Consider the following 25,349-nt stretch of genomic DNA (forward strand, 5'->3'; position numbering starts at 1 on the left):
GGTCCTTATATATACATTTCAAGGGACCAATTCATTAAGATTAAGTGTTCAAACGAAATAAAACTTTGTTTTTTTCTCAATGTTATACGATTGTTGGAACAGCCAGTCAATCGATGGAATCCCGGAACAGTTGGCTTCATTTTGGCGGGAAATGCTGTCAAATTCAGAGAGTACTCAAAATATAGTTCCAAATTAACTTTATATTTTTTCACCCCATTTATTTGTTAAATATTTTATGTGCTGATATATAATTTAAGATTTACATAACATTCATACATGCAATATATTGAAGATTTGTCATACAGATACAATAGGCCTAACCGGATGCACATTAACACTACTTGCGGAAGTCAGTGTTCCGGTGTGTGTATTCTTGCGCGGTAACCACTGCGTTTACGCATGTGTAAACAATTTCGCAAATGATAAGGTTATATAGCAAAGAACAAACGATGATGTAAATATTCTAAAATCAGCATGAAAATGATGCGGATACACGGGAGTATCGGAGTCTATGGTGGCTACATGAAAATGAGCATGAAAATGATGTGGATACACGGGAGTACCAGAGTCTATGGTGGCTACATGAAAATGAGCATGAAAATGATGTGGATACACGGGAGTACCAGAGTCTATGGTGGCTACATAATGTGGAATGTGGATACATGGAGTACCGGAGTCTATGGTTGTTACATAATGTGGTATATGGATACATGGGAGTAACAGAGTCTATGATGGCTACATAATGTGGTATGTGGATACACGATAGTACCAGAGTCTATGGTGGCCACATAATGTTGAATGTGGATACACGGGAGTACCAGAGTCTATGGTGGCCACATAATGTTGAATGTGGATACACAGGAGTACCAGAGTCTATGGTGGCCACATAATCTTGAATATGAATACACGAAAGTACCAGAGTCTATGGTTGCCACATAATGTGGTATGTGGATACACGGGAGTACCAGAGTCTATGGCGGCTATATAATGTTGTGTGTGGATACACGAGAGTACCAGAGTCCACCGTAGCTACATAATGTTGAATGTGGATACACGGGAGTGCCAGAGTCTATGGTGGCTACACATTATGTTGAATGTGGATACACGGGAGTGCCAGAGTCTATGGTGGCTACACATAATGTTGAATGTGGATACACGGGAGTACCAGAGTCTATGATTGCTACACATGATGTTGAATGTGGATACACGGGAGTACCGGAGTCTATGGTGGCTACACATATTGTTGAATGTGGATACACGAGATACCAGAGTCTATGGTGGACAAATAATGTTGAATGCGGATACACGAGAGTACCAGAGTCTATGGTGGCTACATAATGTGGTATGTGGATACACGGGAGTACCAGAGTCTATGGTGGCTACACATAATGTTGAATGTGGATACACGGGAGTACCAGAGTCTATGGTGGCTACACATAATGTTGAATGTGGATACACGGGAGTACCAGAGTCTATGGTGGCTACACATGATGTTGAATGTTGATACACGAGAGTACCAGAGTCCATCGTATCTACATAATGTGGTATGTGGATACACTGGAGTACCAGAGTCTATTGTGGCTACACATAATGTTGAATGTGGATACACGGGAGTACCAGAGTCTATGGTGGCTACACATATTGTTGAATTTCGATACACGAGATACCAGAGTCTATGGTGGCCACATAATGTTGAATGTGGATACACGGGAATAGCAGAGTCTATGGGGGCTACATAATGTTGAATGTGGATACATGAGAGTACCAGAGTCTTTATTGGCCATATAATGTTGAATGTGGATACACGGGAGTACCAGAGTCTATGGTGGCTACACATATTGTTGAATTTCGATACACGAGATACCAGAGTCTATGGTGGCCACATAATGTTGAATGTGGATACACGGGAATAGCAGAGTCTATGGGGGCTACATAATGTTGAATGTGGATACATGAGAGTACCAGAGTCTTTATTGGCCATATAATGTTGAATGTGGATACACGGGAGTACCAGAGTCTATGGTGGCTACATAATGTTGAATGTGGATACACGGGAGTGCCAGAGTCTATGGTGGCCATATAATGTTGATTGTGGATACACGGGAGTACCAGAGTCTATTGTGGCCACATAATGTGGTATGTGGATACACGAGAGTACCAGAGTCTATGGTGGCAACATAATGTGGTATGTGGATACACGGGAGTACCAGAGTCTATGGTGGCTACACATAATGTTGAATGTGGATACGAGGGAATGCCAGAGTCTATGGTGGCTACACATATTGTTGAATTTCGATACACGAGAGTACCAGAGTCTATGGTGGCCACATAATGTCGAATGTGGATACACGGGAATAGCAGAGTCTATGGGGGCTACATAATGTTGAATGTGGATACATGAGAGTACCAGAGTCTTTATTGGCCATATAATGTGGTATGTGGATACACGGGAGTACCAGAGTCTATGGTGGCTACACATAATGTTGAATTTCGATACACGAGATACCAGAGTCTATGGTGGCCACATAATGTTGAATGTGGATACACGGGAATAGCAGAGTCTATGGGGGCTACATAATGTTGAATGTGGATACATGAGAGTACCAGAGTCTTTATTGGCCATATAATGTTGAATGTGGATACACGGGAGTACCAGAGTCTATGGTGGCTACATAATGTTGAATGTGGATACACGGGAGTGCCAGAGTCTATGGTGGCCATATAATGTTGATTGTGGATACACGGGAGTACCAGAGTCTATTGTGGCCACATAATGTTGAATGTGGATACACGAGAGTACCAGAGTCTATGGTGGCAACATAATGTGGTATGTGGATACACGGGAGTACCAGAGTCTATGGTGGCTACACATAATGTTGAATGTGGATACGAGGGAATGCCAGAGTCTATGGTGGCTACACATAATGTTGAATGTGGATACACGGGAGTACCAGAGTCTATGGTGGCTACACATAATGTTGAATGTGGATACACGGGAGTACCAGAGTCTATGGTGGCTACACATAATGTTGAATGTGGATACATGGGAGTACCAGAGTCTACGGTGGCTTACAAATAATGTTGAATGTGGATACACGGGAGTACCAGAGTCTATGATGGCTACAAATGATGTTGAATGTTGATACATGAGAGTACCAGAGTCTTTATTGGCCATATAATGTTGAATGTGAGTCCAGGACTCGGGATGCGCACGTAGATTTATCACTGCTATTCTACTGCCGACGGTGACTGTTCGACTTTTGCTAAAATCAGTTAAAATGTTTCAATAGATTGCAAATACTTGAAAACTACTTTTGTTTCTAGACTTTTGGTATAATAAAATAAATTCTACCTGCATTGGAGGGTGACAATGCCTAGTGTCACCCCTCGGAATATCACTGTCACCCTCGGCTTCGCCTCTGGTGACAGTGATATCCTCAGGGTGACACTAGGCACTGTCACCCACTAATGCAGGTAGTATTTATATAAAGACGTCACCAATAAAGCGCATGGGAACGTTGCGCACCGGTCAGCAGTCAAACTTGGCCGGTAAATAGTATAGAACTGTTTCATGCTTTTTCAGTCAACAGACAAAACTCTTTCCCGAGGTGTTGGGACAAACCTATTTGCTATAGGCATACAAAAATCACTAGTTTAAACAGGGTCTTCTTGGTACAGGCCGTCAATATGGACGATTTGTGGTCTATGGGAGTATACATTGTACTTTGATATTAATTTGTGCAGCATGAAGATAAAAAAAGGTATAAAAAGAGTAGATTTAAGTGGATTGTGAAGGCTCCAAGGACTGTACATGGGATGTATGCCTTGAAGACGACGAGTGTTGTGTCTTGTACTGCTGCTGTTTTGTATATGTTATATGTGGAAAGAAGGAGTATTTGTATATGTCATTGGAGTCCTATCGAGGATATGTAACGGTATATGTGTGGGTTTGAGTGTCTACACTATCAATATGCCTTAACCTTAATAAATGGTAGAAATCAGAAAGTTATCCAGAAGATCCCCTTCCTAGCTATTTTTTACGGAAATATCTAGATAAGTTATGTAGGCTCCACAAGCCCCATATTTGATGATAATCTAAATATGACTGGTCAATGTAGTTACCGATAGACCGATAGATGCACATTAGTTACTACATGTAGCTTTGTTGTGAATATATATCATAATGTCAGCGATAGTAACCCCTGGCATATTGAGGATGTGTGTCATTAAACTATGTTATCTAAATTTGATACATCTTTAAAATCCCATCATGTTTTCGTAATATTTTGTTAATCGTAGAAAAAATATAAAATTTTGCCAAATAATATGGTTGATAAACTTATGGCGATATTTCTTAATTTAAAATGCCTTAGTTAATCAGGATTGTATACGTAGCAATGACTTGGAAACATCTGGAGATTCTGTTATTTACACTCTGTTGGTGCCAGAGTCTACACATGGGTAAAATCACACATGAGGGCCGCTTTGTACGTTGTATAACCTTTGACCCCAGGTATGTCTGTCAATTGAGATATGTTGACAGACGACGCTAATGTATTGTCATCTTATTTTCGTCTTTTTATAAATGAGTCTCTATAGACCTTAATTAAAATTCTACTTAAAATCTTCAAATCCTTTAAGAACTTTTATCAGAGTTTGGTCATATGAAACCAGTAAGGGAGTTAACCATTGAAAGTCAGTTATTTAAAAATAAGCAAGTATTAAGAGAACAATCAGTGTTGCACGAGACCATATACAATACAGTTACACAGGTAAGAGCGAAGCGGGTACACGCGCTCGATTAAGAGGTAACCGAGGGGTATTCTCTACTCAGTAATACTTCGCTCTTTTGTAGTTTTTGCGTACAAAGCGTGTTTAAAGTCGTCAGAATGGAGTGTTTAGTTCTATTGAAATATTGTATTTTATTTTGGAAAGAAGAACCAGTTTTATAAGGATGAACATTGTAAAACATTGAATAAATATAAACATGTTCTAAATTTCCCCGTAGTGTCGTTGAGATTTACTCATTCGGGTACGTGCAGGACATAGGCTATTTTTAGACAAACACATTTACGTGTTCTATTTATAAATATTTTCAATATGCATTTTTGTCGAAACTACATATTTGAACAAAATTTATTAAAGATGCATAAGGATTATCGATGTTTAGTTTGAAGAAAATCCATAAAAACATTATTGGACTTTAATGTATAAAAAAAAAAGCCGACTCGTGTATACCCGTGAAGTGGTGAGTTGACCTCTTTTCACTACTCGGAAGATGCCCTTATTGGCTGATACTGGTCACATGACAAAAACGAAGAATATTATTGGTTCAGAAATTTTTCTTCAACTCGCTTTCCAGATCTCAGAAACCTTCTGACTGACACGCACGCTCTTTGTATCGATCCAAGAATCCAAGAATCATGGAGGCTTTGCTGTTTTTGCTCTTCCATTTTATATGCGAGGCTATTGCTCGTGGAAAGGTATGTAAATTAAGTTTTTTTTCCTAGTCCAAACTAAAATTAACATTAAATTACTTTTTTACTTTAAATGTATTTTATTGTCTGAACAAGAAAATAATGGGATTAGCCATATGTTATTACAACTGATGAAGCCTTCTCCAATCAACATGTTAATTAATATTTACATGTGATGACATATAAATCTGGGGTTGAGAAAAATATCTTTCTGGGGTTAAAACCCCAGAATTTGAGTTTACACTGATTTTTTTTTTTTTTTTTATTTTGTTGTTTACTGTTGTGTAAACTGCATTTGTTGGACTGATATTTCAACATGACGCGCATCATTTAAAATATCTATTCAACAAATATTCAGAAATATTGCATCAATGGAATGAAAAAGATTGTGTTATTGTGGAACTATAATTTGAGTACTTTTTAAACTTGACAACATTTCCCGCGAAATTGGCGCCACCTGTTCCGAGATTCCAACATGGCGCGCTAATGCGCGTCATTTTAAACACCTGTCCAACAAATTAATGCAGTATAAATACCAGTAAACAACAAAAAAATATTAAAAATAAAAAAATCCTTAAATATATATTATAAACAGCCATCAATTTTATTGCACCTGATGCATGTGCGTACACAGGGACTCGGCACGAATTAACAAGTTGGGCACAACCCTGCATATGGGTAACAGTTACCAATAAGTTACCCAATTGAGTAATCATGTGAAAAGAAAACGCATATTGCTGTTTTAAAAATAATTATCAAAAAAAGGGCGTCATAGTTTTTAGAATGCCTTACAACTTATCAAAGACTCTACGTTTCTGACGGTGAAATATCAAATTCTGTTGTCTAACTGTGTTGTCAGATGACAATTTAGGTGCTCTCCATTGACTTCGGTGTATAGCTATCGGGGATATCAGTGCAAATGTCATGGTTGAATGAGTTTTACCTGTGTTCTATTTTTAGCACCATAGTAAGCAATGGAGGTGGTTTATTTTGTGACTTACCAAAATTGAGACAATGACGTTTGTCCCATTTTGATTAATAATGTACTATGTTATGTTAGTAATGGTGCCGTGTCAAAATTTACTGCGCCCTTTTTTTGATAAAAAAATTAAAAACAACTTCATGCATTTTTCTTACACAATATTCCTCATCTGGGTAACTTATTGATTACTCAAACAGGTAACTGTTACTCAAATGGGTAACTGTTACCCATATGCAGGGTTGTGCCGAACCTGATTTATGTAAATTAATATATATTTAAATATTGACTGTTGGTTGGACATTGTGCCAAGCCCCTGCGTGTACATTGTACTGTCTGAATGGGTTTCACTGCCACTTTTGCTAGGCATAATGCAATGAAATCATAATATTTAGTTGTACAGGGTGTCCCATAAATCATGTTACACTTTTAAAATGACATAACTTTTGATCTGTAAATCTTTTCTTTTTTTTTTTCTTTTTTTTTTTAACTTTTTTGGAATATAAAGGCATACATTCAGAAGTTTTGTTTGATAAAAGTACGGGAAAATATTTGACTTCATTTGGCAGAATTATCTGTTTTTCGACCTTCCGTACAAACTACCTGACGTGTTTGAGTTTATTTTTATTTGTTTACAAGTTTTGTCGAGTCGCCCCGTGGAGGCCTTTTCAGGTGTTCGATTTCTATATGTACATTTTCAGCGAAGCGTGAAGTCGATCTTGCGTGAAATCGAGAACAAATTGGAGTGCTTACCAGAGATCGAGTAACTGTTTAAGGTTCATGTATATGCTTTAACCAGTGATATTTTGCAGGCTACAAAATCACTACATTGATCTACTTTTAAATCTTCGTGAAGCTGAATCCCATTTTATAGAATCACAGATTTCTGCGAAAATTCATGTTGTGCTTTTAATGTAACAACGTGGTGTGGAAATGAAAATAGCGTCGCGAGGTGTTGCCTGACGTGCATCTGTTACGATGACATGTAAACGTGTCTCGTGTAAGGGTGTTGTACTAAACCCATTATGGCCTGGTTGAGAGGGCACTATTGCCTCATAGTATTGTCTCGTGATGGGAAAGTGCCCTCGCCTTCGGCTCCATTTCAGCATGAAGTTTCAAATTATAGACCTATTTCACTTTTAAGCACCGTTGGAAAAGTTTTTGAAAGATTGTTAAGGTTCATGTAAAGGCTTTAACCAGTGATATTTGCAAGCCTATAACTCATTACTGTGCTGCAACTGAACAAAACTAACTTCATTAATTGTTGGTATGTACCCTGGTTAACTGTCAGTCTTACTGTCTTACTATGTAATTTGTGAAGCTGCTTGTAAATTTCAGTAAAATAAGAGAAAAATGTATATTTCTGGAGAAGAAATAGAACTCGTGTAAATTGCATTGATGGCACCAAATAAGCATGCTATCGTGTTCAGTAGTGACTATGCCAGGTACTCCAACAGTTTGTTTGGCAAAATCGGACCAGCGAATAGCGCAGGAGCCTATTGTTGTAAATGCAAATGGCTGCTTTAAATGGCGGATCACAAATATAGCATATAAGAAGACATTTTAATTGATACAAGTGCTCTTATATACACTATAAGGTACTCTGAACATGACAAGAAGACTATTTACAAAAAAAATAGTTAAAATGTGGACTTTGAGGCTCTTTCCGGAAATTTGCATTTTTCGCCCCAAATAGATCGGTTGAACTATTTTTTTCGTGAAGAGTCTTCTTGTCATGTTCAGAGTACCTTATGGTGTCTATAAGAACATTTGTATCAATTGAGATGGCTTCTTATTTGCGATCCGCCATTTATAGCAGCCATTTGCATTTACTACAATAGGCTCCTGCGCTATTTGCTGGTCCGATTTTGCCAAACAAACTGTTGGAATACCTGGCATATTCACAACTGAACACGATGGCATGATTATTTGATTCCATCAATGCAATTCACACGAGTTCTATGTCTTCTCAAGAAATATACATTTTTCTCATATTTTACTTAATTTTACAAGCAGCTTCACAAATTACATATCAACAGTAAGACTGACAGTTAGCCAGGGTACATACCAACAATTAATGAAATTAGTTCTGTTCAATTGCAGCACAGTGATGAGTTTTCGGCTTGCTAAATATCACTGTTTAAAGCCTTTACATGAACCTTAAAACTGATCGCGACATATATAAATCGCCGTTGTTATCAGAGTTTGACTAGTTTTTACTCAAACGAGGTCATTTGTGTTGCATTGTATTTTTCTCGTATTTGGCGAGTTTTAGGCTAATTTCGGAATCCGTCATGTACATATATACACGTGTCCGTCATTACAAAGTTTGTTTGGGAAATTCCACATTCTATAGGATACGTAGGCCATTTTTAGCGGATATTACCGTAAGGATATATATATAATTTGGCTGCACTTCACATCAAAGTAAGCTAGTAGTATCTTGTGGTGATGCCTCTTGATCATGATTATCTTGACTGGTTGTAACGGTGGTTGTTCCTCGCCCAACACATTACAATGCAATGTTTACAAGTGATTTGATGATTTCCTTTTTTATAAATGGATTTATCTTACAAGGATAATCTTTGATTTAGAATAAAAAAATGTTGGTTTTTTTAGATCACCTGAGACGAAGTCTCAAGTGACCTATTCTAATCGCCTTTTGTCAGTCGTCGTCCGTCGTGCGTCGTCCGTCGTATGTCCGTAAACAATTTACATTTTCGACTTCTTCTCATAAACCGCTGAAGCAAATTCAATGAAATTTTGCACAAACCTTCTAAGGCATAAGGCCAATTAAAATTGTGAATTTTATGGTCCCCATCCCCCAGGAGGCTGTGGGAGGGCCAAAAGGGGTAAAATTGACTATAATTTCAAAAATCTTCTTCTCCACTCACAGATGTGATGGAATCAAATACTCTTCACAGATAGAAACGTCTAAAGGTCCTTTACAAATATAGTGAATTATACTACCCTGGGGTCTCGGGTTTCCCCTTGGGTAGGCGGTTAAGTTTACTATAGTTTATATAGGGAAAACATATTTTTGAGCATTATTTGGTCGTTTGTAAAAAGAAATGAGTCAAATGTTGTCAAAATTATCATTATGAAATGGCCATTGAATCCTATTAACAAATTTTACATGACTGACTCCCAGGGGCCTTAGGGGTGGGGCCAAAAGGGGTCAAATAAGCTAAAACTTCAAAAATCTTCTTCTGAAATTCTGGAACTGGTAGAATCAAATACTCTTCATAGATGGAAAAGTCTTAAGTCCCTTTACAAAAATTGTGAATTATATGACCCTGGGGTCTCGTGTTTCCCCCGTGGAGGGGGTCAAGTTTACTTTAGTTTATGTAGGAAAAACACATTTATGAATGTTATCTGCTTATTTTTCATAGAACATTAGTCAAACTGGGTTAGAATTATTAGCCTGAGATAGCATTTTATCGTCATATTCATATTGGTTCTGGCCGACCCCCAGGGGCCTTAGGAGCGGGGCCAAAAAGGGTCAAATAGGCTAAAACTTCAGAAATCTTCTTCTGAATTCAAAGGTTTGATGGAACCAAATACTCTTCATGGATTGGAAGGTCTTAAGGCCCTTTACAAAAATTGTGAATTTCATGGCCCTGGGATCTCAGATTTTCCCCTTGGGAGGGGGTCAAATTTACTATAGTCTAAATAGGAAAAACACATTTATGAACATTATTTGCTTAGTTTTAATAGGAAATGAGTCAAACTGGGTTAGAATCATTAGCCTGAAATAGCGTTTTAACACCATATCCATATTGGTCCTGGCTGACCCCCAGGGACCAGAGGGGCGGGACCAAAATGGGTCAAAATGGCTAAAATTTCAAAATTCTTCTTCTGAATTCACAGGTTTGATGGAACCAAATAATCTCCATAGATTAAAAAGTGAAATTTATAAAATCACTGAATGATTTCTAGTTTTGTTTTGTTGTTTAACGTTAGCAGAGCAAATTGGAATTTTAAGCATAAGGTTTGGTAACATAATACGCTAACTATCAAAATGAAAAACAAAACAAAAATAAAACAATTCTAACACGAAAGTTCAACTTGAAAGTTTATTTTAATTCGTAAATATTTTTATAGATTTGAACCAACTTTGCAATGCTCTTTCTGTAGCAGCACTCTTGGGCCTCTTGTTTCAATTATTGTACTGGCGTAATTAACATTACGGGTATAACGTATTTATCTATTAATGTTCAATATCAAGACAATTCGTCCCAATAGTTGAAAAGTCGTTTTTAAACCAATGTAAGAAATTGCTTTTAATACTTTTTTTTTTTAAATTTGTCATCGTATTTTTTATTATTTTCTACGCTGTTTAACTAGCATATTGAAGATATAACTTAAATGATATTTGTGGACTGATATCAAATTAAACAAATTGATTTTCATGGGGTTTTCGCTTTTGACGTACATGTTTTGAACTTAGACAATTTTAGACAATAACGTCATCGAAAACGTTCTCACTGAATGAAAGGTTAAAAGTGTCATTCAATATGATTAAATACTTGGTTCACTAGCATGACCTTGGCAAATATTTCCAAGGTCACATTGGTTTAATGTATCAGAAATCAATAAACATTTCTAATTGTTTTGCTATTTTGAGCTACACGAAGACAACTTCAGAGTGATTTCCCTTTGCCTATGTAATCCACTGTTTCCATTACTTATTGTATACGTAGCTAACGCTCTATTTAGTGTTATCACCAGCCTATACATCTACACAGATTATAGAACTATTGTATATTTTTGTTCCTACTTTGAAATATATTTTTATTTCGTTATTAAGTTCCTCAGCGGAGTTGGGAAGTTATTGTCTTCTTTTTGTTCTTCTTGTTCTTCTTTTTCTATCGCGAGTTCATATATTTGTCCGACCATTTTCTCGTAAACTCGGATCGCCATGAAATGTTGCGAGACTATTTCTGGTGACCTGCAGATGTGTCGACCGGTTTCATGTTTTCCGATCAGCATCCAAGATGGACGACACAGCCATTCATTGTTCAAAATCGATCTGCTTATATATATTTAACTACTGGTCCGATTTGCCTGATATCGGTTTCAATATGTAGTTAAAATCAGATTCTAAATTTTTAAAGTAAAAAATACCATAATCATAAGAAAGAAAAATATATGTGACTGTTTCAAATTTAGAGTAAGAGTTATCTCCCTTTATTCACTGGTCAACAGGGATCCGTTTTAGGTCTAAGTTTATTTTTGTTGCATTTTGAAGTTATTTATCATTTGTTACTAGTGACAAAACTATTTTGAGATCATTTTTGGTGATCTGTATATGTGCAGCTTTTGCAGACCAGGAACCAAGATGGCCACCACGGCATGCAATAGGTCAAAATTGAACAAAAAGGAACATGGTTGAGAACGCAAATCTAATAAAATTATAGAGATTGCCGTGCCTTACTTATATAATGTATTAGCTTTAAATGATGTGACTTTTCAAAAGGTTTTTTTCTTCTGCAAAAGGAAATTTATTTAACGGTAAAACAATGTCACGTCATCATTCAGGGAGGTCACTCTTGTCAAATTAGGCTCTGTGGAGATTGCAGGAACTTTATGTGCTGGCATCCGCCACAATTAGATCTTGTTTATTTAATTGAAAATAAAGTAATTAGGTGAGGGTGTTTTACCAAACATAAATAATTGCCAGATGTTGGGCTTCTCGTTTTCCGTTTCTAATATGAATTTGAAATCTTTGCTTCTTCGTGATAATTTGATCAAAGCAACTTAAATATCGATGCATATAACAAGGGTACCAATCTTAATGATTAATCGGCTTTGTATTAGGTGGAATGTCGACGATTGTTCATCACTTCGCCAGATATTGCGTCATCTTTAGCGGCCATTAGTGTCGGACCACAAGCGATTGGCTCTATAAAATTGTTTCTCTAAAACTGTATTACTTATATGTATACATGTATAAAATGATATGTCAAATATAATACAACGGAAAAAAATGTGTAAAATAAAGAAAAATCTATGACACATTCTTTGAACATTTCTCCGTATCAGATATTCTGAAAAGCCGTCGTTGAGTTTTCTTTATATATAGAGCCAAATAATTCTGAAGCTACGTATAAAAGATTTTTGTCAGCTATTTTTGGAAAAGGGACCCTTAGCAAAAATTTGGAAAATATCATCAGTCTTTTTCAAAAAATGAGAAAATATCATCAGCATCATTTTAATGAAATTTCTTTACAATTCAGTGAAAATAATATGAAATTCGGGTACAAACGTAAATACAAATAAAGAAGGCTTTGCTTTTTCATTCTATTATGATATTTTATATGATATTCTTCAACTTTTACAAGATATTAATTTTACTATATCGTAGATATGAGACATCATTTGAGGTTTTAAGTTAATTTTACTGTAGTTGGGAAAATACAGTGGTATCTGTCCATATATCGGTCCCGATAAAGTCCTGACAAAACACCAGCGAGACTCTTATCATTTTATTTATTCCAAACAATATCTGAATTCTTAGATTGCTCCATCCATAGGGGTTGGTAATGATAAATAAAAAAACAATCCAGAGTCAGAGAATTTAAACATTGATTGGAAGATTTTTTGTGTGTTAAGTTTATCATTACAAACCCTTGTGCCCTGTCCATACAAGTATCTCATGCTCGTTTCCACTATAAAACCATGTTCAACAGTGGTATCTAATAAATCCGATAATTCCTAAACGGAATATTATTATGTATATATAGCTTCACTATCTTTCTTACGAGATGGTCGCTAAAGATAATAACTGGCGAAGCGGTACAAAATGGCGGGGATTTTCATCTAGAACACATCAGATTGATAACGTCAATGTAGATTGGTAACCATGTACAACCAATTATGGCTTTCCAAATGATATGATTGGAATGATAATTTTAAGTTATAATAAACATATTTTTAAGTTTATATTGCATGCCAATTATGCTTTTTACTGTAACGTACAACAATTATGTCAATAATACTTGGAATATAAATGTAGATTGATAACCCTGTACAACCATTATGGCTTTCCAATAATACTTGAATATAAATGTAGATTGATAACCCTGTACAACCAATTATGGCTTTCCAATAATACTTGAATATAATGTAGATTGATAACCCTGTCCAATAATACTTGAATATAAATGTTGATAACCCTGTACAACCAATTATGGCTTTCCAATAATACTTGAATATAAATGTAGATTGATAACCCTGTACAACCAATTATGGCTTTCCAATAATACTTGAATATAAATGTAGATTGATAACCCTGTACAACCAATTATGGCTTTCCAATAATACTAGAATATAAATGTAGATTGATAACCCTGTACAACCAATTATGGCTTTCCAATAATACTTGAATATAAATGTAGATTGATAACCCTGTACAACCAATTATGGCTTTCCAATAATACTTGAATATAAATGTAGATTGATAACCCTGTACAACCAATTATGGCTTTCCAATGATACTTGAATATCAATGTAGATTGATAACCCTGTACAACCAATTATAGTTTTCCAATGATACTTGAATGTCAATGTAGATTGATAACCCTGTACAACCAATTATAGTTTTTCCAGTGATACTTGAATATCAATGTAGATTGATAACCCTGTACAACCAATTATAGTTTTCCAATGATACTTGGAATATGTAAATGTAGATTGATAACCCTGTACAACCAATTATAGTTTTCCAGTGATACTTGAATATCAATGTAGATTGATAACCCTGTACAACCAATTATAGTTTTCCAATGATACTGGAATGTAAATGTAGATTGATAAACCCTGTACGACCAATTATAGTTTTCCAATGATACTGGAATGTATAAATGTAGATTGATAACCCTGTACAACCAATTATAGTTTTCCATATGATACTGGAATGTAAATGTAGATTGATAACCTGTACAACCAATTATAGTTTTCCAATGATACTTGAATATAAATGTAGATTGATAACCCTGTACGACCAATTATAGTTTTCCAATGATACTGGAATGTAAATGTAGATTGATAACCTGTACAACCAATTATAGTTTTCCAATGATACTGGAATGTAAATGTAGATTGATAACCCTGTACAACCAATTATAGTTTTCCATGATACTTGAATAAAATGTAGATTGATAACCTGTACAACCAATTATAGTTTTCCAATGATACTTGAAATGTATGTAGATTGATAACCCTGTACAACCAATGATAGTTTATCATGTAGATTGATAAACTGGAATGTAAATGTAGATTGATAACCCTGTACGACCAATTATAGTTTTCCAAATGATACTGGAATGTAAATGTAGATTGATAACCCTGTACAACCAATTATAGTTTTCCAATGATACTGGAATGTAAATGTAGATTGATAACCCTGTACAACCAATTATAGTTTTCCAATGATACCTGAATGTAAATGTAGATTGATATTCCTGTGCAACCAATTATGGTTTTCCAATGATACTGGAATGATGAAATACAGATAAACATATTTTAACATTATTATTTAAATGAAATACACATACTAAAAGTAATTTAGTAATACCTGTAACATTTCATGTCATTAAAAACCAGGAATCCATTGGTAATGACCACACTAAGCATTACTAGCTAGTTACAAGCAGCTGTCACCCATAGGCTCGTGAATATACACTACATTAGATTTTACCCCTGATAATTAAATTTATGTTACTAACCAATTGTAGGCCACGTTATTCCCCACCTTGAAAAAAGTTTACCCCGGATGCTAACATTTAGACACCAATTTCAGACATTTCGGGTGTATATCATCGTCAAGGAGGTGAATAATGTTATCGTAAAGGTTTCATGATAGGAGATAATTTTTTCACTTCATCTGCGTGTTCAACCCTAACATCTCTACATACTCAGAGAAAATGACACAACAAGGGATTGGCGGGGGGAGGAAAATGGGCTCATCTACATATCTTTGAATGGCCGAATATTTATTAAAAGTTATTTTAAGGTTATTTAACACTTTTAACTTGTATTTTTCTGTGAGTAGAAGGTAAGGTGCCTATAAATTAAGCGCCCACCTAATGAACAAGCTACAGTAACAAGCATACAAATAAGATGTCCATATGACGAACGTACATCAATATACACATGAAAATAGTGTAAAAATAACATCTTATCAACATTAAAACACACATATAGACATTCCAAAGTTTATATATATAGACATCAAAAAGTTATATATTAAAGGCAAACAAAATTAATATCAACAGTTTGCATAATCCCACATCTCAGGAATCAATTTGCATGAAATTACATTATATGGGTTAAGGTGGGGAGGGTATGAAAATGTTTTCTGTGATCTATATGTAGAAGTTTTTCTGGAACCGCTGGAAGAAAATAAAGGTGGCGGTCAGCAGAAAATTTGATCTGGCCCCTATGGGGTTTTACACTCGGAAAAAGGGGTCACGGGAACATATCTGAACAATTTGTTCGGTCAGATGCTTACTTAAACATCTGCAGGATATTGTGTCTTAATTCGTTAACTGAACTTCTGTTGCTTTTGTTCTTGTAGGCTGTTGTCCTTCCGTGGCCTTAGCCTGGTTAGCCGGATAGCAATGTCGATTGCTATTGCGGTTGGCCGTCGTCTGTCTCTGACGGAGGCCGTGGTAAGATTTTACTCTCTAGAAGTTAGTTTAACTCTATTTGTAAATATATTATAATATTTTCTCCTTGCTGTAATATTGTAGCTCGAAAGACTTCTAGACAGATAATGGTGTCTTTAAAGTGTAGTCAGGCTGGGTACGTACGTACATGTATAGGAGAAACACCGAAAACTATCTACAGTTTGAGGATATCATCTTTTGTTATCACACATGCTTTTTTTAGACTTTTTTCAAGTACTTGTTCTGTCTGTAGATAAGTAGACCTTTCACTGTATATTAGTTTACCTGTAGCTGTAGATTAGTTTCAACTAATCTATTGTTCCAAGTAAACTAATGTACAGTGAAAGGTATAGAGAGCAACACTAAATGCAGCATTGTAAAAATTGGGCAGATGAATAACAAATAAATCAATTAAATTCAATATAAATGGAATACAAAACTTCAATAATACATATCATTACATATTTTATGTTTTATATATTGATTCACGGACATCGGTATAAATCAAATAACATCAAAATTACTCCTTGTGATGAAAATCCAAACTCTTTAGTACATGTATTTTGACAGCAAGGGCAATCCTACAATGCTGATTAGATTTTAAACAGAAATATACACTTTCTTTCTTTGAAAATTGAATACTTTCATTATATTTATTGTTTGAATAATTTCACCGATTTTAAATTGCTTCATTTCTTGAATACATACATGTTACACATAAATCCACGTTTTTTTAATTGAATACTTTCGGAATAATTTCTTATCCAAGAATCGCACAAAGTCAAACGAACAATTTTATATGTTTAAGTTTCTTTTCATCACTTTGCCGTTTTCACTGAATTTCAATGTAGTTTCCTTTAGAATTATAAACTAAATCTCGATATTATGGTTTTTAAAAGGACCAATCATAATCTTCATTTCATAACGTAGAGCGGTATACTCAAAATTAATACGTTTCCATGGTAATACTTCATATCATGTGAATTTCCAAGTTATATTTAAGTGAATGGTCCGACATAAACAGCAATTACATTTCTGCCATTTTGCCTCTTGTACTGCTCCACTCAGAATGAAGAGAATTCAAACTCACAAGAAATCTCTCGTAATAACACTGGTATAGAATTTCATGAAAATTACATGCAATGCATGCATGACCAGAGTAGACATTATGCAATTGTGTTGAAATGTCAAAGGTGGTTGAATGCCTTACCTGTAGCTGTAGATTAGTTACACAATAGCTGTACATCAGAGTACCATGTTTAAAGAATATGTACCATATACAGTTTTCTCTGTACAATTGGAACTTTCAATTTCAAAACAATACGATTAAAATACATATCCTTATTACATATATCACCCCATTCGATGAGGATCTGGCAATAATCCATTAGGGGGTACGTTCTGGTCAAATTGCTGCTTCCAGAAACTAGGAAGTGAATTTTCAGTTTTCATCTATGTAATGCATTGATTATAAGGATCTGTATTTTAATTAGATTAATTTGACACCAATCTGATATTATTGTAAAGTAGGTAAACATTTGGATTCATGTTTAATACATAACACAATTTTCATGTTTGAAGAATTTTATTGGACATGGTTTTCTAAAAATAACATTGATCGAGGTATGATAGAAACCAAACACTTTCATGTACAATGAATATGGATATTCTGCACTCAGGATCACAAAATGTATTATTTCAATACAATGTGATGTACAATTATAAAAAAAATTAATATTTTTGCCTTCCATATCCTTCATGTCTACATATATATATGTGATATCGGTTAACCACGTGCACATAAACATATCTGATCATTGTTTAGACCAGATTCTCACTTGTATATCTACCAAATATTGGGTATAATACATCTTTATTTGTTTACTGAAATATAGCATGTGTTATTGCAGGTTGTGTACTTCACTGCGTCGTCTGACTGCCGAGGGGAGGATAGCCTTAGCCTTGCAGATCTAGATGATGAGCCAGCTACACCACCCACTCCAGCCCCTGTGTCCGTCCGAAGGTCTGGCCGTGTGAGGAGGGCCTGGCACAAGGATTACATCATGTGATGTACTGTAATATCCTTGTTAAGTCCATGGACTGATGTTGCTTGAGGATGTGGTAACCCTCAATAATCGTCCCAACCCCAATCCCTCGCCTAAAAATGTACACCCTTAATTAGACTTAAACCCATGCAGTGGGGTTACTCTCGGGTTATTTGAGGTATACATGATACATGTGTCTGTAAGGGTTTTGAGCGATTATCCAGAAACTTGAGTCACACTCGTGGGGTGTGTATAAAGGGTTTTTATGATAGAAATTTCAACATGGCTACCAGGGTCCACTTTCTTCAGCTATTTTCCCCGGTTTTGTTGTAAAATTGATAAATGGGGTTTGAAGGGATACCAAACAACATACCTATGTTTTCGGATAGATCGGTCGCCACGTACACGGTGATGTACAGAGGCCTATAATTGGTCGAAATTTATACGTTGCTAAAAAATGAAAATTGAGGGACACTGAAAACATGCAGTGAAAGGACTGTGGTGTTGTTTGAGGTAAATGTGTAATGGCTCCCATTACAATCAGTACTTGTGTACAATGTTGGATTTGACTCAACTGAAGTGTACAGAAATTAAAGTAGTCGATAAGTTTTTTCTTTTTTTTTTGTCCCTGGTCCTAACAATACTCACTTTACCCAACCCACCTACCCCAGCACAAACACAGCACGCGTACGCATTTAGTATTTAACATTCTAACCACTACTTTCTACATGTACACTCGCAGTTGACCTTTTTCTAAAAAATTGTAAATAATTAATTTGATTTGATAAGTTTTTTTTATATTGTTAACAGCGGTAGGGGCATTTAAGTATATGCCAGGGTCAAAGGTGGAGAAAAATTGCCGACCTGCCGTCAGTACCTGGCAACTGCCCCACATGGGGAAAATAAATTGTCATCTGACAATTATAGCACCAGTGAAATTGGAAAAGATATAAATAAAAAGTTTGTTCAAGATGGCGAATTTTGCGCCCATCCTTGCAGTTCAAAATGTGTTTTAAAGAACACTTGGTTGGAACTATGGCGGAATCATTTCAGACATATTTAGCTGAATTAATGGAACTTGAGAAGTTCACAGTTTGCTTATAAGATGGTGGTCAAGGCGTGCACGATCGTTATAAGTTATCCTGACCTTGCGGGCCAATCTAATAAAGTTTGTTATATTATTTCAAATATTTTCCATTTGCCGTTCCAACCACCCACTCCCACTCCCACTCCAACCACGTGCCATTTAAATTCAGGACGACAGGAAGAGACGGAAATTGTAAAATTAAATTGTATATAAAAAGGAATGAAAGGTAGTACAAAAGTGACACATGTATTAAAATACATGAAGAAAGAGAGAGAGAGAGAAAGTCTCTAGTGTCAACGGTGTGATGAACGAAAGCCCCCCTGCGAGGGGATATATTTTTAAATTGTATATAAAAAGGAATGAAAGGAAGTATAAAAGTGCCACATGTATTCAAATACATGAAGAGAGAGAGAGAGAGAAAGTCTCTAGTGTCAACGGTGTGATGAATGAAAGCCCCCTGCGAGGGGATATCTGTTTAAATTGTATATAAAAAGGAATGAAAGGAAGTATAAAAGCGCCACATGTATTCAAATACATGAAGAAAGAGAGAGAGAAAGTCTCTAGTGTCAACGGTGTGATGAATGAAAGCCCCTCTGCGAGGGGGTATCTGTTTAAATTGTATATAAAAAGAAATGAAAGGAAGTATAAAAGTGCCACATGTATTCAAATACATGAAGAAAGAGAGAGAGAAAGTCTCTAGTGTCAACGGTGTGATGAATGAAAGCCCCCTGCGAGGGGATATTTGTTTAAATTGTATATAAAAAGGAATGAAAGGAAGTATAAAAGTGCCTCATGTATTCAAATACATGAAGATAGAGAGAGAGAAAGTCTCTAGTGTCAACGGTGTGATGAATGAAAGTCCCTCTGCGAGGGATATGTTTTTAAATTGTATATACAATGTTTTATGGAAAAAAAAAAAAAAAAAAAACACAAAAAAAAACAAAAAAAACAAAAAAAAAAACTAAACCAAAAAAAAAAACAAAAAAAAATGTAAATAAAAATCAAATTTTCATATTTTCAGGATAATGATACCATGGAGATAGTGGCAGTGACACCCGAAACAGACGTTCCATTATTGCGACCATTATATATTAATAGTGATGAGCAGAGCTTCATTAAGGTATCTTCACTATTAAACCATCATGATTTTTTTTTATTTGAATTGTAAAATTTAACTAAAGATATAAACAAATAACGACAGGCATTTCTTGATAAAGACCATTTGTGATAAGCAGACCTCATTCACTAAAAGTTAGTAAAAGTTGTATTTAAATTTCAAAATTTCTCCAATTTCAAACTACATGTAGTAGTATTTTGCAAACAATCCAGAATTTTCGATAATAATGATAATGACACGTTTGTTAATGTTATGTTTTAGTCTCTGAGAGCCAGTAGGATCATTTTCGCTCTTGCATTAACCAGTATATTTTTGAAAATAATTTTTATAATGAATAAACTTCCAATTGTGCCCACATAATCTTGTGCAAAGTTTAAAGATAACCATTGTGGTAAACAATTTATCTGATATCATGCCATGTTTTTGAGTCATTTCCTTATTTCTTTTTATAGTATCCAATTAATGAATATAGGAAAGTAATGTTCTTTAATCCTTATACTCACTCTGCAAGACATTGACAAACAACCCTCCCAACTGACAGGACACAAACGACTAGACGGGACTGACATGGGAGGCGCGTACGAACTGACCCTATCATTAAAACTACTAATTCACATTCTCACTCCAAAGGACTTCTTTCCTATATTCTTTAGTAATGATATTATCATAAATTCTAAAATTGTGTATATTATTGTTCAACGATTAATTTAATTTGTAAGTTTAATGAAATGAAGTAAATTAATTGAATTTTTTTATTGGTAATAAGTGTTAATTTCAAATTTTGTTCTTCTACAAATACTGGCTTGAGCTATTATGACCATCTGTCTTGTAGACCAGACTATTGCTTTTTATAATAGATTTCATATATTTATATATAACTATTGTTATATTACATTGTATATCATTGATAACGAATTCTAATTAAGGAGTTATCTTCCAAATTAAATAACAATATTTAATAAATATATAGTGAACAAATCGCAAAATCAAATAATGGAGGTTATAACTGTTATTTAGAAATAAATACCTTTAATTTATGCGTGATTTCAAAAGACGCGCTTGAAGAGCTTGAGGGATCTGTCAATAATGAAGCTTCTATACAAAACAAACCATAAGTTGTCTCCCTTATCATGAACCTGCCATCTTAAGGAGTCTTAATTTTTAATGTATCTGTGCAATTAGTGATAAATTTGATGCAGGTTCCATGCGATACTAGAACAGTATTTGTAATAGGAATTTCAGCGGTACATATTTTCTGGGCCTCTTGATAATTTAACTATTTTGTACAATTGGTACTGCCCCCACAATATTTTACAAAAGTTCCAAACTTTCTAAATTAGATAATACTTTTTAGACCGTCTGTCCCTTAAAGCTTTTTGTTTTGTTTCGAAATTTCACATTTCATTACTTGTTTCCTAATTCCATCAAGTATAAACCGTTTCCAGTCACGACATCAATCGAATAGTTTTTGTGATTTTTGTGTCTGTAGCGAAATTGGAACCTCTTGAATTTTCGATTTTTACGTTTTGATAAAGTTAAAAAGAAATTTTATCTCTAAGTAAGAAATGATGAAAAAATAACAAATTTTTGTTTTCGGATTTATCAGTTCTAAAACATGCTTAGTATTCCATAAGACGCGCTTGAAGAGCTTGCATTGAGGGATCTGTCAATAATGAAGCGTCTATACAAAACAAACCATAAGTGGTCTCCCTTATCATGAACCTGCTATCTTAAGGAATCGACTTTATTCTTTTTTAATATTTTTAGAACGAGACAGCATCGTGTTACTTTAATGTATATGTGCAATAAGTGATAATTTTTTTTCCATACAGAACTAGAACAGTATTTGTAATAGGACTTATGCTTACAGTAGTACATATTCTCTGAACCTCTTGATAATTTAACTTTTTTTTACAATTGGTACTGCCCCCACAATATTTCATAAAAGTTCCAAACTTTCTAAATTAGTTTATATTTAGTCGACCGTCTGTCCCTCAATCCATAAAGCTTTTTGTTTTGTTTCAAACTTTCAAATTTCATTACTTGTTCCTAATTCGATCACGTGCAAACCGTTTCCACTCGCAATATCAATCAAAGAGTTTTTGTGATTTTTGTGTCTAGCGAAATTAGAACCTATTGAATTTTCAATTTTTACGTTTTAATAAGGTTAAAAGTGGTTTTATTTCTTAGTAAGAAATGATGAAAAAATAACAAGTTTTGTTTTCGGATTTTATAAGTTCTAAAGCATGCTTAGTAATCCCATAATAACATTTCTTAATTTTTAAGTATAAAAGGAAATTTCTCTTCACTGCAACCGCCATAGTTCGTTCAAATAAATATCTAATGTATACGATGTAATAGCTCAAAATCAGACACACTATTATATTCTTTTTATTCCATTGTCAACTTTGATATGAACTCCTCTTTCCAGAAATCAATATAAGAAAAAAATTGTTAGCCAACAGAAAAATAGTACTTTTCACCAAAGCACCCTTAAACGCTTGTAAATATTTCAATAATTATCATATCATGGTGAGATTAGAATGGCAGTGGTCGGACGTCAGTGAGAAATCGGGCTTGTTGTTAGAAATTCTGATACATGGCAAATTTCTGGACTTCTATAAATTCCAGATTGATGTGTACATATATGGTGCTATATCTAGTTATAAATACAGTCAATAAATTTCGTTTCGTTATATTTTAATTATGAGTCGGGTAGATGTATGTGTTAGGCACATGCAGTAAATTGTACGTGTGTTTGCAGAGTCCATGCCATGTTATTTACCACATATACGGACGTGTTTTGTTATTTATGTAGAGTGTTTGTTTTATATGAAGTTGTAAGTGTTCAATTCCAATAAAAACAATGTCATTGACACATATCAAAGGGATTAGACAGCAGGCGTTGTCTAGATAGGTCTTCTCCCTATTCAGTTTCAGTTTCATTTATAGATAATTTGCGCAGGAACTAATGATGTTTTCTCTGTTGTAGAATATGGAATGATATCTGTGTATATAAAATGCAGTGTTCCAGACTATGTGTAGGATCCTGAAGGACCAACATACATCGGACTGAACGTTATGGAAAGGTCCCATTTTGGATGTTACAGTGTAAACGTGCCACTGGATTTTTCTTCGTTTTAAGACTGATAAATAAAGACTATCTTATTCGGTCATATTTTTGTTTTCACGGCCATCTTATATCCAGCATTTGAAATGTTAAGCATTGAGTGCTGGTGCACCTCCTGCTAACCTGCTATGCAGGATTTTTCAGGTTGGGTGGCTCGCTTGGTTTCATAAAAGGCCTTAGGACTCAGATATGAACATTTTACACGTCCAGTACCAATCCAGCGGTTTAATACAGCTTTCAAAAGAATGTCAGTCTTGTGTTCTTATTCCAATTAAAATATTCAGAAAAAAAAAAAGATTTATGTACGGATAAGGTATGAAGCAGAACATTTTATATAAGTATTCGGTGTAATATTGATCCTTATATCGAATGCCGAGTGTAATCGATGTTAACAGTCAAACTTCCTGTTTTGCCGTCTGGTGCAGTGATAGTAAACTATTGTGCTAATTAGGATGACGGCGGGAAACAAGGAGACGACCCGCGTTATGGAAATCTACATTTATATTAATTTTAATTTCAAGACAAAATTAGCCACGTCATTTTAAAAGTGATTAGTTGGGCAAAAGAAGTCGATAAAAATGGTGTTAATATATCCAGTATAATTTCTTATGAAATAGAAAGAATGATCTGCATGCAAAGAAAATTCATTTTGACATTTCCATGCAGCCTCGCTTTCAAAGAGTTAGGCGAATTTATGTTTAGAATTATGCTTAATTTCCATAAATTCAATGGTCATCAATGGACAACGCAAGCAGAACTTGACTGTCGTTTTGATATACAAGGACTTTTGGAAGGCCAATAAACGTAATTAGATTGGTTTTCTTTGCCCCTCTATTTACATGGTAATCTTTCAAAATTTGCAACGTTAAAGTCTAGGTATATTTCTACATTTTATGATTATTTTGGTACAATTTTTATCTATTATGCCTTTATAAAAAGGAATAAAGGGCATATAATGACTCTGACAATATTTTGGGTATATGTCAAGGGGACCCCTTGTATCCACCTTTTGAACATATTTTTGAATTTTTAAAATTATTCTTGCTAATGAAAACTGCTTCATGCCTTATATCCATTTTTAATGTAGTTACTAATTAGTTTGACTACAAATTGATTTTCAAACAAAATATGATAAACAATGTGAAGGGGTTTTGGTTTGCTCCACGTCATTAGGATGTTATCGATCTTTGTCCATACTTTACAATTATTTCAAAAAACTTGCCATGGGTATGATCTTTAAGTGAAAAAATGAAATAAGGGAAAGTAGATTTTCAAATGCAGAAATGTAGCCAATGATTTTTTTTCTGAAAAGTCGACATTTGCCCAAGGCGTCATTAGATTCAAAGTTGGTCATATTAAAACAATTAGTGTTGTACTAACTACATATACTCTTCGGAGAAACAGTTTCTCTCTTCATTATATACTATCTACTTTTCCTTAAAAATGAACGTTAATTAAATATAGATTAAAGAGCGAAAAAAGAATTATTGATTTTTAAATAAAATATATTGCACTCTTAATTTGAACTAATCGGGGAAATTCATTTCGTTAGCATGGTAAGAAGTATTTCAAAACTTTTTTTATTGAGCATACTTCATAACCCCTATGCCAAATTTCACTGAAATTTGACAATATCTAAATTTCCATCAATCCGGCATTTTTTTTCATGGCAACCAATCTTATTGAAAAGTGATATCATGTAAATCAGCATACCTCGTAACCCAATGTACCAATTTTCGCTATCCAAAGGCCTCCGTTTTACCATGGCAACCAATGTCTTTAAAGGTGTTACCATTATATTAAGCGTGTGAAATTTATTCCTATCTATGTATACTAACAAAGA

The 25,349-nt window shown here is 34.7% G+C and overlaps 1 long non-coding RNA gene across 1 annotated transcript; it reads left to right on the top strand.

The window, feature by feature from the left end:
• Positions 1-5,370: 5,370 nt before the first annotated feature.
• On the top strand, positions 5,371-23,752 carry LOC138334736 (uncharacterized). Its single transcript, XR_011210149.1, has 3 exons — positions 5,371-5,483; positions 18,038-20,379; positions 23,369-23,752. It is a non-coding gene; the product is annotated as an uncharacterized lncRNA (long non-coding RNA).
• The last annotated feature ends 1,597 nt before the right edge of the window (positions 23,753-25,349 follow it).

Source organism: Argopecten irradians, chromosome 11 (assembly GCF_041381155.1).
Source record: "Argopecten irradians isolate NY chromosome 11, Ai_NY, whole genome shotgun sequence".
In the NCBI taxonomy this organism is placed as follows: domain Eukaryota; kingdom Metazoa; phylum Mollusca; class Bivalvia; order Pectinida; family Pectinidae; genus Argopecten; species Argopecten irradians.